At 38.6% G+C, this 17,758-nt stretch overlaps 1 long non-coding RNA gene across 1 annotated transcript in view; it reads right to left on the bottom strand.

Annotated features, from left to right (window-relative positions):
- Positions 1–17,758, bottom strand: part of LOC127491035 (uncharacterized) — a 47,918-nt gene that overhangs the window by 11,868 nt on the left and 18,292 nt on the right. The window lies entirely within an intron of this gene.

Below are 17,758 nucleotides of genomic sequence, written 5' to 3'. Positions count from 1 at the left end.
GCGTACTCTGCTATGGGATGTGAGCATCCAAAGTGGCAACTAAAGCCAGTGAACCAAACACTGGCCCAATTTTTTCTTAACAGGCATTTTCCATGACTTTTGAAGACCTCTTATATGTCTCTGTTTGGTCCAAAGAAAGGAAGCAACTAAAAGTGATTAAATGGGGTTAAAGAAAGACTTGAAATCATGGAGGTGAGAGCCTGATTCATATCTCCACTGTCATTCTTCCCAGTTTACCATATTTGCTATTGCATCAGGAATTATGTAAATTAGTCATGCACAGTGTCAGCCAGAGTGTAGACAAGAGTAAAGGCTTGATAAATGAACATGGGTGAGGAATAAATGGATACATGGTAGAACTAATCCTGTCTATTCTGTCTCTCTCTCACTCATGTTTCACACTCTTTTATTACTTCTAATGAATTATTTTGTCTTAGGCATTGCGATTCTTTGTTCTTTCCTGTCTTATTTTTGTTTGCTTTAAATGTCTCCCCTTTGTCTCATTTACTTCTAGCCGGAACTTCTTTCTCACTAAGCTCCTCAGCAATGCAAGGCCTCCCCAGCTTCACCTCTCAAAAGCCTCCTTAGACTTAATGAATCCTCTTGGTCTTGTCTAAGATTTAAGCATGCTTTCTCTCACACCACTGAGTCCCAAGCATTAAATGTTCACCCCATTTTTTTTCATTTAACCTCCAAAACAGTCCTTTATATGTGGTGTGGTTCTCATTTTACCTTAGAGAAAACTGCAGCCCAAAGAGTTTATTGACTTCCCCAAAGTTTCCTGGCTGGTAGGTGGTAGAATGATCTGGACTTGCTGGCCAACAGCCCAAAGTTGAACCATCAGTGACTCTCTTCACCTCCCTTAGCGGTGAACAGTCAAAATGGTGACAATATGTAGGAGAAAGGCAAACACTGTGAAAGGTCCTTGTGAATCAGCCCATGCAGAACCAATTAGTCAAGTACTTATGAGTAGTAACTAAAGTTTTGGGAAGTAGTATTTTGGTAAAACTTTAATGGTGAGCTTTGTTACACACTACTGTTCCATGATCTGCTCTGTCAAGCAGCTAATTAATCCTCTTGGGGCAATTACCCAGCCACCAGAAATGGTCTGCTGCAGGCCCATGCCCTTAGGCAGAGTCTACATTAAATAAGCAGCAGAAGAACCTTGAAGTGGCGGGTCTGTAACTGCTCCTTCCTCAGGTCAGCACTTCCAACACTTGCATGTTCTGGGCCCAGCAGCGCAGCATCAGACACAGGTGGGTGCTCTGTAAGTGCTTTTTAATGATGGTGGTGGTGATGATGTATGAAGGTCTGTTTATACTTGCAGAGAGGGTCGTGTATTTTAACAAGAGGGACTTTTGATTGGCATTTCAAAGAGGCTAGTGTTGTTGGAAAATGTCAGCACCCTGCATAGGAGGGCACTTCATAAGTGTTAAGGGATTGGGCCTGCTAAGGGGATTAGGATAATTGTTTTGGAGTGAATGGGAAGGCTCAGTGGAGGTGACCTGAAGTCATTTTAATGGGCCTAGTGGAACTCATGGTGACAACTCAAGCTAGTGGATTAAGATGCTCTGATGGAAATTCCCAATCACTGCTTAGCATTGGTTCCATTGGGATACTGACTGCCTATTGTATTGCTATGCCTGGTAGGGTGACTCAGTTTCTGGGCTTGAGCAAAGAAAGGTTGATCAAAGAAACTGCCACCTCACCATGTGGCACAGGGCTCTTTAGCTTCCAGAGATGAAAGATGCCTATTTCCATGGCACTTCTCATTTGAGTAGAGCCTTTTAATGCATGCCAGTTCAAGATCAATCAGGGATGAAGTCAAATACTGTCAAAATAGCAAGTCCTATGGATTAAAGTAAGAAGGAAACCTTCTAAATAAGCAGCCAGGCTGGGTTGCTGATAGTTACTGTTGCATCAAGATTCAAGCTTTAGAAATAAAAGATAAGCTCCATAATGAATGCATATACAGGTTCAAGTGTTAAAAAAAGTAGTTTATTTTATACAGTAGTAGATCATATCTGTCTGCAATCTTATGATAGAAAGAGAAACTTAAATTTCAAGTTCTGGTTGATCCAGCCAAAAATTATTGAATCAAGTCACTATGTTGCCCAAAGACTGTAATGCTACCATTACTTTCCATGTTTGGATAATGTTGCTTTAGTTGATTTGAAGTTCTCTATATATGAGATCATCCAATGATGATAAACATCACTTCCACCCTAAAAATACTAGAAGAGGCTATTTAGAAACAACAACAAACTGGTGTTGCCTCAAGCTTATTCATCATGAATATCTGAAGATACTTAACTGCTGTTTCCTAGTTTCACACTTTATTGTGGTGTCAGCTGGCATGAGGGTGTTAGCACTAATGCTGTAAATGGTCATAGTTTATTGGAATCAGATGCTTTTGAAATGAAGTGGCACAAGTAGAAAAGGAAAGTGGTATAGGAAAGGCAGGGAAACGTTTCAGCTTAGGTGCCATGGAATGTACCAGTTTTGCTGCAGTGTGACATTTGCACCTGTAGCAAACAAACTTTGGGTTTCTCTAGAATGCAAGCTGAGGAACTGTATACACACATGGCTTTCAGCCTGGAAATTCCAGCCTTCCCACATTGGTTTTGTAAACAGCGTCTTAACACCCACATTACATATCTGGCCTGTGCTGTCTATAATCATTTCTCTTCTTTTGGTGAGGGGACAATAACTGCTTCAGCAGCTGGATGCTTCCTTGCATTTTGTTTAATGCTTACGTGTGCTTTATTTAGCACAACTGGTCCAAGAAAGCCCTTCTCTAAATTTTAAAAAATCAATAAAATTTAATATTTCTCTGTCAAGATTCTCTTTCTGTAGACATATTCATCTTAAACTGCTCAGTCAGGATTTTCAAAGGGCCAACGAGTGTACTGAAAATTTTGATGAAATATCCCACAACTTTGAAATATTCTTTCTTGAGAATAATATCAAAATCACTATGGATGGATGTTAGAAGCTAGGATTCCTGGAATTTGATGCAAGTCTACTGAATCAAAATCCTTCATGCTGGTTCAGGAATCTTCCAGACACACAAGCCAGATAAGTGCTTCTGTGAATCTTTGCCAGATGCTACCAACTTGTTTTCAGAGACATCCACTGGATCTATTATTGTGTCTTGGGTGAGTAATTCTCTTGATTACTGAGATTCTCCAACATTTTGGCTGCCTATATTTTTATCTGATTCTAGAGAGATGGGTCATTACCGAAATTATTTATCTGAAATAAAGATTTTATTTTTGTAGTTCTCCTTTCTGGTTCTCTACTCCTCTTCCCCATCTCTCTCATCTTTGCTTTCTTCTTTTCTCTTAAAACTTTCCTGGCCTCAATTACAAACATATGTGACATACTGAGGACGATAGAGGGTAAAATGCCAGGCAACAATAAAATGTCAAGGTTAGCCAACCTCATTTTTGGGATTTGTTTAGAAAGACTGAGAGGGGAAAATTAATTTCCAGGTGGGTTCTCCAGGGGAAGAATGGCACATTGCAAGGCTCCTGGGGCGATCACAGGAAGGATGAGAAGCTGAATTCTGAAGAGTGAAATGAAGACATAATGAATGGGGGCAAATGGTAGTGAACTGAAGATAGCTGGGTATGCGAATATGACCCAAAAGACAACCTAGTATAAACATGTTGGAGGATGTTGCAGGAGGAAGAAAAGACTAAAGAAATTTCTTTGACATCTGGGCCAAAGAAATTATTATTCAGGATTATTCACCTGCTCATATTTGCAAACATGGGACCACAAGGTTTTAGCCAATATCCCTCCATTCTGACTACTTCTAAGTCCTAAAAGTACCAGAAAACACACCTGGAAAACTGATCCAGCCTCACAAAGACTGTTGAAATGGTACATTTTAAAGGTCAATTTACTTCTCATAATTCTTTTAAAAATGACTAAATTTGTCTATAAGGAATCAAATGTTTTACTCTAAACCTGTCTTAAGTAGTAGCAAAACATGGTAAAATTTGGGGCTACTGTAAGACCATCCTTTTCTACCATTGCAGTCCCTCTGCTGCTATTAATTTTTATCCAAACAACCATTCCCTTGGATTAAGGTTTTATGCTTAAAAGCCCCAAATCACAGGGTGCATAAAAATATTTCACAACACAGTGCTTAATAAAAGTATACAGTTGTTGATTAGAAATTTAAATTGGAGAGAGAGGAGTGAACAGGTGTGGGCTATAGGTTGCCTAAGGATGAGCCTGCATGCCCTGCAAATAGGGGGTGGGCAGGGCACTCTAATAGTCAAGAGCCTCCAGCGACAATAAAAGAGACTTAATGGTAGCACTAAGTGAGGAAACAACAATGACAACATCTTGCATCATGATAATTCCTCAGGCTGGGTCTGATGATGGGATTAAAGGAAGAGTAAGAAGCTGAGGCCTGGAGGAGTTGGGTCCAGGTTTAAGGGAATGTATGAACAGAGTCAGTCCCAGGAGCTAGGCTGTGCAACCTGCAGCCATTTAAGCTTCACACTGTAGGTGGGGGCCTGCTATCTTACTTACAGATCCATCCCCTGGAGGGCTTCAACACATGCATGCCAACATGTTCAGGGGCTAATTCTCCCTACATTAACATCAATGGATTTTTGGGAGGAAGGATGAACCAATTTCTCTCATTTGTCCAAAGCTAAATTTCCAAAATAAATAATTGCCCCATCCTCTTGTGAAGGAAACATGGAGGCCAGCATTATTTTTCCTTGGCAGGATTAGTTGTAATGATGCATGTCAAAGGGAACTGAAAATTTTCTGGAGAAAGGCATCAGGAATGTTGAGGTTACAATTAGATGTTTTGAAATTCTGGTCATAAAACCTTTCCCTAAGAGGAGACTACTTTAAGTAATGTATTTTTATTTTCCTCTTACCTATCCTGTCCTTCCAGTTTCCGGTTCCTGGTTGTACACCAAGGATATTGTGGATGTGGAAGCAAAATGGTTATAAAATATTTAGTTCTACAACTGGCAGATTTGTCTTCTGTGATCCTGCTAATTGGGTAGGGAGCCTGCCATCTTCCTCACAGATCCATCCCTGAGGGCTTCAGCACTTGCATGGAGTTATGTTCAGGGGCTGATTCTACAGTAATGGGACCACCTTTCACAAACTTATGTGAAAATGAGCCTCGTTATCGTATGTCTGGGGTTAGGTTTTGTCAATGTGCTTAGGTGTGTGATTAGAGAATAAATAGGGTCTTGGCAGACAGGAAAGAGCATATCATGTCCATATTGGTTACAATTTGTATTAAGAAACACAAAGCTTGTTCAGACCAAAAAACAACAAAACCCCACATCTAACACTACAGGTCAGATTTAGCCTTTGGGGTTACCAGTTTATGACTCCTGCTTTAAAAATCATGTTTGACATTTATAAACACCATTGAAAACTCAGACTGTATGCTGAGCTTGAATTTGGGAATATTTGGGGAATAATTTATAATACTCTTTTATTACACAAGAAATCAAATGTCAACAAAAAAGGGATTATGTATATCTTTGATATCCAAAACAGAGTACAGATTAAATTCAAATATTTAAAAAAATTTCAAATATTGAGGCTTACCTAAACATACATATTATTTTGTTGATTTATACGTAGCTAAGCTGTTTCTTAACATGATATTCTGAGGTGGCAGTGGCGAAGAAAATGACTTTCTTCTGAGCAGCACAGGAGTAAAAAGCAAAATGATATTGCTCTATTGCAAGACAGGGTCTGTGTTATTGTAATGTGTTATTGATATTGCCATTAGTATTTCTTAATTTATAACAAAAAATCTGAACTATAGTAAGGACTGAGTTCATTTTTTTAATTAAAAAATCAAATTTTCTCTATTGTACTCATCTTTCTGCAGGATCTTAGCATTAAGGCACAATCCTGAGCAGGATCACCACTAAACAATCAGCTAGGATAGCAGTGTGACAATAATCTGTGTCTTCAATTAAGGAATAAAGAAAAACGACTACTCCCTAAATCCCATAGATGAAAGCATCTCAGTGGTTTTGTAATTTGTTCATGTCTCATTGAAATAATACATCATAGAACTGAAACACCTACTAGGATGAATGTGTGATAAATCCAAACCAGTTAAACCTTAATAGTGTAAATGAAACCTTTAAATTGTGTGAAGCACTAGCAGCGTTGCAACTCTTTACATGTGCAAAGAATTGAATGAAGACATATGGTCACCATCAACTTGGTTATTTAATTCTAAGATGACACACGTATTAATCTAACTCAAAGGGGAAGCTACTATATAGCTGGTTGTAATTAGCCAACCACAAATTTCTATAACCACTTCAGTCTAAACCAAAAGCCAAAATGGCATTTCATGATTATACCATCCCACCCAGATTTGCATTTCTTGATGAATTCCCCAGGTTAGGATATGAGCCATACTGTAAAACCAACCCTCAATTACACCTTTTTAGAGGGGAAGATTAGTGGCAGGTGGTGCCTGCTATAAAAGCCTCATTAAAACACCTTCTGGTGGAGTTTCACAAAAGGAAGCCACCAGATGGAGACCCATCTCCACATGGTAGTCTTACCTCAAACGAGAGTTTCACCTGACACTTTGGGGACAGACAATTTTTTTCTCACCTAACAAGCCACTGAGGTTCAAAAGACGATCTATTAGGATTAATCGTACTTGATCACTAATCCATTGTAATGCCATATGCTGAAAGCGCTGTTCACTGTTAAGCCTGGAGCCAGGTAGAGCCCCTCTGGTAATGTAAACCCTCCCATTTTCCTGCAGCTAATCTAATTTCACCTCCTCCCAGACTTCACATGCCAGGAATGATGCTTAACTCTTCCTACACTGTCTCTGATGCATTTTTGAATGGTAGCAAATCTGATCTCAAAGGTAATGATGCTGAAACCTGCTGACTAATTGGAAAATGATTTTCCTAGTGTTGTTTGCTTAGTGGGGCGAGTGAATAAAAGGTATTTATTCCATTGTGCACAAATTCAAAGACTCAGCCCTGGCCTTCTTATCAGCACAGCTTGGTGTTACTCATCTCCTCCTCTTCTCTCAATGTGTTTGTTGAATCTGCGATTTACTGGATTGGAACAATTGGCCAGCTGGGCAGTGAGAGGGAAATTTACGTTTCATAGAGGGGATTCTGTCACCTTATGCAGTCCTTGAACTGGCAAGGTTTTTCTCAAGTGGTTTGCCTTTGGTATGAGTCCAAACTATTAAGTACCAAACAGTACATCTTGCTCTGCATGTGTGTGTGCATGTATGTGCTTGTGTGTGTTATGCTACTTACAAAGCACCACACACTAAGCCACTTTCTAAAAGAAAGATGTCCTTTCTTGCTCAAGGCCTTATGTCTATAAGTTGCACATATAACTATAATCATACACATATGGCCATGTGAACCACACATTTTGTTCTAGTCCTAATCCTTAATATGAGGAATTAAATGGAATAACTTCCAAATTCCCTGCAATTATGTATGGACACTTGGTTGAAGCTATAGACAGACTGTTGGAGGGGGTGAGACTAGATAATCCTCTGTAATATAAACAGGACAATATGATCAGGGTGACCCTAGTTGTCCTAAAGTGATTATTATGCATTTAACGAAGGGGACTAGATCTCCTCATGCATACTGTTACACCTCTTGCCTTCCTGATAAGTTATTTCCTAGGATGTCACTATAAGATAGAATAAATATTTCAAATAATATGATCCCCACCTTATAAAATCCCTGCCTGGGGATTGGAGGGGGCACTTATTAAAATGCAGAGTCTTAGGCTTCAGCACAGACTACTGAATTGGAATTTCTGGAGGTGGAATCTGTGCATTCATATTTGTGTTAATGAGTCTTCCAGATAATTCTAGTGCAAAAAAGTCCAAAGGAAAGACACAGGTTCCCATTGCCTATTCTGAAATCAAGCCAGGGCCCCAGACCGCTATACTCTTCCTTATCCTGAAGGCCCCATGACAAGCAAAGAAGGGAATGGAAAAATACCTTGACTCTCTCTCTGGATCAAATTTATAACTGCAAGGTTGCTATATGTTTTGTGTTATCCAAATGTTATATCTAATATGTCCCATACTGTACATGTTTACAAAACCTTAAAGCACATTGTTTCTAATGACACATATAAATCACTCTGGCTTTGTTCTTATCCTTTATATGGTCATCGGACACCAGAGATAAAAACATGGCCCCAGATGGAAAGGTTTTTTTATCCGCTATGAGAACTTCTAGATTTGGCCAGGCAAGAGGGAGTCATCTAAGATATTTTTACATATAGAAGAAGAAAGAAGAGGAGGAGGAGGAGAAAGAAGGGGAAGAACAGAAAGAAGAGGAAGATGCAGGGGGAAGAAGAGCGAGAGGAAGAAGAAGAAGAAAAAAAAGCTCATTATCAGTAGCCAATCAGTTATATGGGAGCAGGGAATCCAGGATTTCCCTATAATTAAACGTGGAGGAGATCCCTTCTGTATCTGACACAGTTACATCTGAAAGAACATCAACAATGCCTAATTCCATTAGTTAGCCCTCTTGTTCACAAGCATGAGTTTTACTACAATATATTAAGTCATATTAAATTTAAATTTTAAAAATAAGTTTTGGTAAACAAAATTCTGGGGGACAGAATTAGGATCATCCCCAGACAGGGTTCGTCTGGCTCTGCCCCACCATTAACCTACTACAAATCCAAGCATCTGTGGGCATGAGGGTCTTGATAAAAGAGAAAGGAACCAGAGGGAAGGTGACTGCATTGAAACCTGGATTCAAAGGAGTAGAGCCAGGGAGAGATCAGCCAGGACCAGCTTCCCCAAGCCTGGCCCCAGAGCCTAAATCCAATCATCAAGAACAAAAGGGGTCCTCTCTATTTGCATCAAGAGAGAGTCAACTCTAGCCTGGTGAGGAGTACAAAAATCAGTGACTTTAGGTGGACAAGGAAGCAGCTGGTCAGGCAGCACAGTAGTCTTTCTTCATTGGGATCACCGTGTTCCTCGGGACAATGTGAGGCTCCATGGTATAAAGGGTTGGGCTTACATGCCTGGCCTCCTGAGCAGCCAGAGGCACCAGAGCACTCTCCTCCTGCTTGATGGATCGGTTCTAGGAGAGGGTCTGAGGCTCTGTCCTGACCTGTTGACCGGTGCAGACAGCATTCTAAACATTAGCATCAAGTTCTTACTTCATTGCTACTCCAAAGCTGTGAGTCTGGAGGTTGAACACAATCATTGACCAGTTAGAACTATTTAAATTTGTCCTTGTCCCTTCCTAGGCTATTTCTGTTTTTTGTTGCCTTGCTTGTGTTGTTTTTGATGGTAAACTCTTTCTGTCCACCACAACTCTTCTCCCTTATTGTTGTTAGCAAGAAAGATGAACTCTGCCGCAGTGTTCTTCATGAGACACGAGTCTCAGGAATACAGGGGGTTGTGGAAGAGATTGCCAATTGCATTTGTGACGTAACAAGTAAACATCATTCTGAATTTCTTCTTCCTTTATTTTTCATTTATAGTTTATTTGATAATAGTATCTATTGTCACAGTTCATCATATCACTCAAAAACACCAGAACATAGCACAAAGCTTTTGGTATAGAGTGCTATGCTTAGATAAAGAAAAAATCAAGGCAAAATTTTATAAGGCAACACTTATGTTTCTCTTTGCTTTATCAACTGTTTGTGTTATATTCGGTCAACTCTAAATTTTCTCTACCACATTTCCCTCAAACAACCCTCCTGTTTTGGTTGGTTGTTATTTCTTCCTTTTCTTTTTCTTCTGTTGCTCCCTAGGTTCCCCCAGATTCTATTTAGAGGCTTCTGGATATTGTTCCACTGAATTGAAGTTTTCTGTTTGTGGCTGTGCATTTCTCATCCCCACCCTGGGGAAGTACCTATTCTTCCTCTTAACTTTTTTCTGTTATTTTTCCGCCTTCCAACAGTTTTGACTATTACTTTAAGATCAGGGTTTTATGTTTTCTAAGAATACAAAAATCTATTTTTTAGTCCTTCATAACTATTTGCTGTTCACATTCCTGTGGATTAGGGAAAAGTGAACACCAGCATTTCTGGGCCTTCAGCTTTGCCTGTGTGCATATGTGGAAACAGCTCTTGGTTCAGAACAGAGAGAGATGGTCATGATATCCAAGCAGCAATGCCCTAATTTTTTTTTCCATGCACCACAGTAAAGTTGGTTATCAAAATAAAACAATTTTTTTCTTCTGTAAAGCATTTACTTCTAGGGCTTTTATCTTCTCTAGTTACCTCAGGTTCCCCCCAAAGAAGAAATCTAAGCTCCAATTAGGTTGAGTGAAAAGGGAGGGAGGGAGGGAGGGGTTAGGGTAGGTGCCAGAATCCCCAGCGACTTCTCTCTCTAAAACCAACCGCAAGGCTCAACGGACATCATTTCTTCCCATTTAACTAATAGATGGCTGTGAGTGACCTTTGCAGGCCAGTGGGTTGGAGCTGAGCAGCACTCCCCCAAATGAGCGAGGATGTATATCTGTTTACTACACAGCATGCCGGCCCCGTCCTAATGACATTAATCCCCCCACTGCGTTTCATTAGGTGACAGACAGGGTGCCACACTTTGGAGGGAATCGACTGCTTCTCGCACCAGCCAGCTGCGAAGAGGAGTCGCTCCAGGACCAGCACCGCCTTCCCCCAATTTGCTTTTCTTCCTCTATTATCCCTGACATGTTCACTGAACTACAGACTGCATATGTTTAAAAATAATTAAACGTGCTCCAAACAAATAGGCAATGTTTCCACGATCCCTGCAATAAGCGTTCTGCGTGTTTTGACAGATTTTTCTGTTCGTTGGATTCATCAAGCAGCCCAGCTCTTTGCTGTCACTCCCGACAACTTGCAAATAAACCCCCAGGGCAGGCTCTCTGGCCCCTGCTCCTTCCTGTGCTTTGACCCGGTGTGCACAGAGAACTTCCAGCCTGAGGGTCCGCAGACCCTTGAGGGATCACTATCCAGGCTTGCAGGGCAGCATGGCACATGCAGTCATTACACAAAAGATGTGCAAGATAGATCTGATTTTATTGGCAACGGCTGGAGACTCAAAGGCAATTCTAAGAAAAAGCAGAAAGATCATCCCCCTGCGTTAGGGCCATCCTCCTCTCACCCTTGTCACAACTGGGCTTTCAACAAGTCCTCATGGTACTTCCCACCCCATTCTTAAGTTTGGACACATGAATAGCCACCTATATAACGATCAAGAAAAAAAGAGGAGAAGAGAAGGCAAATTTTACAAAGTGACATAAAATTCATGTAATAAAAAATTTAAATGCACATAAAGAAGGTGAGTTAATAAGAAAATAGAATCAGGAGGTAAGAAAGAGACTTGGTACATTTATACAGCAAAAAAATGCCAAAAATAGGAGAGGTCTAATTGTTTCTCTGAGGCAAAGATTATACAAAGGATGCATTGTTGCATGGTCAACAATATCCTCAACAATAGTTCATCAGTACCAGATTGATAGATTAATGGCAGTTTCTTTCATGCTCAAAATAAGCCTACTGCATTTTGCAAAAGCCTGTGTACTCTAGAGGAATTCTGTGGGGTGAGTGGATGCATGTGCTACTTTAAAAAGTTTGTGGAAAATAGTATAAAAACATTCATTTTGTTGCAAAAATGTTAAATTTCATGGAAAATGTGTACTATGAAAATTATGCAGGGATTTAAAAAACTTGCACCAAAATAAATTCATTTTTCATTTATTTTCTGAAAGCTTTTAGAAGTTCCATCTTATACATCTAAATAGAGAGAAGGCAGTAGGGAAGGAAAGAAAGGAATATGCAATACATTTTGATTCTAAACATAAAGCCAATGGTCTTGTCTAAATCATGGGAAATTTTATGAGAAATTATAGGCATAGATAGTCTTTAAATCTTTTGACAATGTGTTCAACTGTAATTTGCACTTATACTGACAGCAATTAATGTGCAGTCACATAAACTCACCTTGTGGCTATTCTAAGAAGTGGGGTGCCCATTAGTCTTAATATTAGAGAATAGGCAAAAGACATGTGAGCCTGCAGGCAAGTTGAAGTTTCTTCTTAAGGAGGAATTTTGTACTAGATTGGAAAATGGGTTCTTAGGCCGGCACCGTGGCTCACTTGGCTAATCCTCTACCTGCAGCACTGGCACCCCAGGTTCTATTACCGGTCGGGGCACTGGATTCTGTCCCGGTTGCTCCTCTTCCAGTCCAGCTCTCTGCTGTGGCCCGGGAGGGCAGTGGAGGATGGCCCAAGTACTTGGGCCCTGCACTCCCATGGGAGACCAGGAGGAAGCGCCTGGCTCCTGGCTTTGGATCGGCACAGTGCACTGGCCGTAGCAGCCATTTGCGGGGTGAACCAATGGAAAAGGAAGACCTTTCTCTTTGTCTCTCTCTCTCACTGTCTAATTCTGCCTGTCAAAAAAAGGGTTCTCAAATCACTAAATTCTACACCAGGGATTGGCAAATTAAAGCCTGTGGGTCACATCCTGACTGCCACCTGTTTTTATATTGACTGTGAACTATGACTTTGACCTTTTGGGACATGCTCAATTGGACTTGCCCCAAATGGTGGAATTAGAAGTATGCCAGGGGATTCCAATACAATCCCATCAAGGTGGCATGTACCAATGCCATCTCACTAGTCCAAGTGATCAATTTCAATTCACAATTATCACACTGATAGGTCTAAGAGTCAAAGGGATCACACAAACAAGAGTAGTGTCTGCAAATACTAACTGATATAAAAAAGGGAGAGAATGATACAACATGGGAAACGGTTTACACAGCAGACTCATAGAATGGCAGATGTCCTAAATAGCACTCTGGCCTCAGAATCTGCCCTTAAGGCATTCAGATCTGGCTGAAGAGCCCATGAGAGTATTTTAGGCATGGAAAGCCAAGACACTCTGGGGGAAAAAAAAAAAAAAAAGAGGACCTAAATGAAAGATCTCTGAGAGTGAGATCCCAGTAGAAAGAACGGGCCATCAAAGGAGGAGGTACCTTTCTCTGAAGGGAGGAGAGAACTTCCACTTTGACTATGACCTTGTCTAAATAAGATAAAAGTCAGTGAACTCAAGAGGCTTCCATAGCCTTGGAAACTCATGACTAGAGCCTAGGGTGATTACCGATGCCATAAACAAGAGTGTCAAATTGTTAAGTTAACAACAGGAGTAACTGTGCACTTACTCCTCATGTGGGATCTCTGTCCTTAATGTGTTGTCCAATGTGAATTAATGCTATAACTAGTACTCAAACAGTATGTTATACTTTATGCTCTGTGTGGGTGCAAACTGATGAAATTTTTACTTAATATATACTAAATCGATCTTCTGTATATAAAGATAATTGAAAATGAATCTTGATGTGAATGGAATGGGAGAGGGAGCAGGAAATGGGAGGGGTGTGGGTGGGAGGGAAGTTATGGGGGGGAAAAGCCATTGTAATCCGTAAACTGTACTTTGGAAAATAATATTTACTAAATAAAAGTTAAAAAAAAACTGAGAAAATCAAAAGAGGAATAGTATTTTGTGATGGGTGATGATTATTTGAAATTCAAGTTCAATATCCAAAGTCAGATTTTCCTGAAAGCCAGCCATGATCATTCAGTTACAATACTGTTCATGGCCGGTTTTGGACTACAGTGGCAGAATTGCAAGAGGCTTAAAGTATTTACTTTCTCACACTTTACAGAAAGTTTGTGGGCCTATGTTTTACACTTTAAATAATAGAGCATGACTAGAATATCATTAATGCTTTTTGTGATTATTAAAACTAAAAACAAGCTGAAAATTGCTCATGTTTTCTAGAGGGCTATGTGATAATATTTTCAAATAATTTAAGACATGACTACCTGAGTCATAAAGACCACCTCTAAGGAATTTATCCAGTTATGGAAACTGGAAAACGAAATTCACATCTGATGATATAGACTGTGATTAGGTAAATTATTGTATAGCTGTACGGTAGAATGCCCTGTGGCCACTGCCAGGATGATTAGCTTTATTTAACCAGGATAAACATAAATGAATAGAAGTACTCTAAGTCTACCTGCTTCATCATTGCCTTCTTGGGAGGAAGAATTCTTTGGTTTTGGAAAAACTGCCAGATTTTTATTTTTTCTTATTTTGTTTTGTGCAGAACAGAAAAAACTATACTATTACATGGAGTGAAGAAAGAAAATTGGAATAACTTATACTCCATAAGTCTGTGGATACTACTTTTGGAAAAGGGAAGTGAGTTTGGGAAGGGGGAAAGAATAGGGTAGATCATTGTGTTAGTTTCCTGGGACTACTATTCTACAACATGACAAACTAGGGAGGATATGGCCTCTTTATCTCTCTCCCTCTCTCTCTTTCCCTCCCTCTCTCTCCATGTAAAGAGCACTGTCTTCTCCCTGTGTCTCTTCACATCATTTTCACTCTCTATGTGTGCCCAGATTTCCCTTTTATAAGAACAGCAGTCATGCCAGATTGGGGTCCACCCTAATGATGCCATTTTAACTTCATTAACTTGTAAAAACCTTTCCCCTTTTCCAAATAAGATCACCTCCTAAGGTTCTGGATATAGGATGCCAAAATGGAAGATGGAATTGAAAAATGTTTGTTTGGAAGAAAAATCTTTAGAAAGTTAATGGAAAACGCATATTATGGAAATGTATGCGTGGCATTTAAAACTTGTTTGCACCAAGAAAGTTATCTTTTAATTCCATTTTCTGCAAGCTTTTTGAAATACTCTCTAATATGTCTGAACAGTCAGGAAGGAAGGAAGAGGGAAGATGGGGAGGAGAGACACAATGAGTCCATAACAGAGTCAGTGAAAAGTCTTAAAGCAGGCTGGGGTTTGGGATGATAAAACTGAGCTTTTCTAGTTGCTTACAGGAAGGGCCTCAGTGAGAGAATCCCTTGAAGACAATGTTTAGGTGGTGTTGTGCAGAGTTGCCTCTTTGTATTTATATCGAGCTATTTTTCTTTCACCTTTTTCTTTTCCTTTTCCACTTCCTCTCCTCTCCCCTCCCCTCCTTTCCTGGAGTTTAAGAATAAGTTCATTTTGGGGGAAACCAATTTTTGAAATTCCTGCATAATTTTCTAATAATGCATGTATGAACTTTTTGAAGGCCTTTTACATAATGGAAAAGAAGTTTCTCCCCTATCAATTAATGTCTCTAAGTTTTTCACCTACCCTCCCAGAGATACTATAGTTAGTAATCAATTTCTTGTGTATGGTTCAAGAAAGGTATGCACATACTCATAGATGAGTAATGTGTATCTCCTGGTATTGTTTTCAGAATGATAATAATCATGCTGACTACACACATGGTTCAATGTTGCTTTTATTTTCACCTACAAGTATCTATCTGGAATAATTCTGTGTCTGTTTAAATGGAACTGCCTTATTACATTGTATAGATACAATGTATTTGTGCAGGTCTTATCAATTAAAAAGTGGGCTATTTGTAATCATTTCCATTGTAAATAATATAACAATGTCTGCTTTCTGAATATACTAATCACTAATAAGATTCCATTTATGTACAACTCCTATTTGTGAAGTTATATGGATTTTAAATGTTGATAAATATTTCAAATGTTCAAAATTTTGCATGAAATAACTTTCTCACTTGCAACATAACAAAATGCCTGATTCTACTTTCAACACAATATTCTATCATTTGTTTTTAATCAATATAAATAGTGAAAAATATTTTAGTTTTAAGAATTACAAATTGGTTTGTGCATTTCTTTGAACTTTTCTTTCATTTTTATGTATAGATTTATGTCCTGTTAGTCTGGTCATGGCTGTTAGTCTATGAGGTTATTAGTCTTTTTCTTATTTCCAGTAATTTTTATATTTTTAAGAAAATTAGTAATTTTCTATCAAAGTGCTTGCAAATGCTAGGATTTTCTCTGATTACTGTTTTGTCTTTGGTCTTTTTAAGGGAATTTTTCCCTAAATGTTTTAATTTCATGTAATTAAATGTCATTCTTTTATGATATGCATAGTATTTATGTAGAAAGGACTATTCTGAAGTTTTAAATTATGTATATTTCACATTTCCTCATGCTCATTTTGTGTTTTCATTTTCATATATATTATTATACCATTCATGGACATTTAGTATATAACATTAAATTGCCTTTTAACGCCTTTTGAACCCAGTTGAGCTATATGTGTTCTCTCACTAAAATTGACTGAGATGGTATAAGTTTCTGATGATTGCATGTACATTTTTTGCACAGAAATATGTTCACAATGAAATGGGTGATAAGTGTGAGTATATCAGTCTTTCACTGAGATATGGACTCAACTGAATTTCATTTTTCATTAACGCAATTCCTATTTTGAGTTTCATTCTACATTTTGGCAGAAAATATTATCTCAGGCCAATTTGGGTACAGTTAGTCATTTTTGGTTTAGATACAGTCAGTTCAGAAGCTTCTTTCCCTGCAGTCTAGGCTTCTTATCACGTTTTACAAGTCATAGTGATGATGTTAGCTTTGCTCTTTGGTCTGTTATCAGCATTCTATGGCATGCAGCACAGTTCTATCTGATCCTTGAGCATGATCATGTGATGGAGATGGCATCATCTTTTTTGTTCTTCTTTTCTTTTCTAGTCACAGGGCAGCCAAAACCAAGCAGCTGTCGAGTGTAGTATCTCCTCCTCAAAACTGCAACTCCCTTCCAGGTCTAGGACATTGGATTTCAGATCCAATAATATCAGATACCATTAAAAGCATTTACCTCTTCCATCTTCTCCTGTTGGAGAAGTCAGGGACTTAATTAGGATGATCTTCAGTCTCAGTGCACCTTATAGCCATCTTAGAATCTCTGTTGTCCCCCTGGGAGCTTAAGGGCATAGGTGAAACACCTGTAATGGATCCATCAGAACCTGGGATACAGATCTGTTCTATTCTGAAAATTAACACCTACTTTCAATTTCTATGACACTTTATTTAGAGTCAATATTCTGGGTGATGGGAGGTATTGTTTACTTTTTGCTGCTAACTTCTATAACCTTCCTATACCCAATAATTGTTTATCACTACATGGAGGGTACAGAGAAATAGTAAACATAACTATATCAGTGAATATTTTCCAAAGATTCAATGTTGAGCCTAAATAATAGCTTTTTCAGATCTGCAAGTCAGAATTTTATATGTGTTTTCTGTGATCCCATTGCTAGAAATTACTTTTCTGGCTATAAAAATCATGTGCTTATTTTTCTTGAATATGAGATGGATTTCTGACTATCTAAATAAAATTTATGGTAGTGTGTGGAGGGCAAAAAATAAATTGGCTCACATCTCTCAGTTGGTGAGGTAACAGTCAAATAACAAAACATTCATATGCTATATATCTTTTTTATTAAAAATTGACAACAAAATAAAAAACAACATACTTTTAAAAGTAATGTGATAATCCAGGGTGATAAGATTCTAGATGTAATTGATTTATTTCTTTAAATTTATGTTTATAAAGTAATGCAATTTCTTATTCATTTTATGAAAATGAAAAAGTTATGTACCCATACATAATCATTTTAGAAAATTTCAAAATAAGCTAAGCACAACAAAGAACATGAATAATCACATTATAAATATTTTCCTATGTCACAAAATATTCTTTACAATATGGGTTTTTGCAGTGTTCCATGAACTATATATACCATAAATTTTTAAAATAGTCTTCTGTGGTATATTTAGGTTGTCTCCAATTTTTCAGCAGTATACAAACAACTCTGTGATGAAACTT

Source organism: Oryctolagus cuniculus, chromosome 1, assembly GCF_051225735.1.
Source record: "Oryctolagus cuniculus isolate XC-2025 breed Fujian yellow rabbit chromosome 1, ASM5122573v1, whole genome shotgun sequence".
Lineage (NCBI taxonomy): Eukaryota > Metazoa > Chordata > Mammalia > Lagomorpha > Leporidae > Oryctolagus > Oryctolagus cuniculus.
The sequence above is the reverse complement of the archived record's forward strand: the minus strand, read 5'-3'. Positions and strand labels throughout refer to the sequence as shown.